The sequence below is a fragment of the Morone saxatilis genome, unplaced genomic scaffold (genome assembly GCF_004916995.1).
Source record: "Morone saxatilis isolate NCDOM2014 unplaced genomic scaffold, NCSU_SB_2.0 Contig23, whole genome shotgun sequence".
Classification (NCBI taxonomy): Eukaryota; Metazoa; Chordata; class Actinopteri; family Moronidae; genus Morone; species Morone saxatilis.
This window is the reverse complement of record NW_023339796.1, coordinates 8,671,949-8,672,340: the sequence shown is the minus strand read 5'-3', so window position 1 is coordinate 8,672,340 and position 392 is coordinate 8,671,949. Positions and strand designations below refer to the sequence as shown.

At 30.9% G+C, this 392-nt stretch overlaps 1 protein-coding gene across 1 annotated transcript in view; it reads left to right on the top strand.

The window, feature by feature from the left end:
• b4galt2 (UDP-Gal:betaGlcNAc beta 1,4- galactosyltransferase, polypeptide 2) overlaps positions 1-392 on the top strand; it is a gene marked incomplete in the record, with an annotated part of 149,192 nt that overhangs the window by 55,578 nt on the left and 93,222 nt on the right.

The window sequence follows — 392 nt, the reverse complement described above, 5'->3', positions numbered from 1 at the left end:
CCTCGTTGTTGTTGTGAGAGAATGATAGCTTCAGCCCCCATTGACACTAGACTCAACTTGATCATTCACTTAGGCAATTTATCAGACTTCACGCAGAATCTTCTGGAGCCACCAAAAACAAGCCTTTATACAACATTTTTCACATATTGGTAAAAAGATAATCTGTATTTATTTGAATTGCATAAAACAATAATGACTATTTGAAGCATTAGTTAATCATTTAATGAATCATCAAAATGTAAATGTTGCAAATTCTGTAGGTTAAACCTTTTAAAATGTGTTTTCCAGTTTGGTTACTCTATAAATTGAATATCTTATTGGCTTTTTAACATACAGTTTGGGATCAGATTAACTGGGATTGCCATTTTTGTTATTCTTTTCATAATATCATT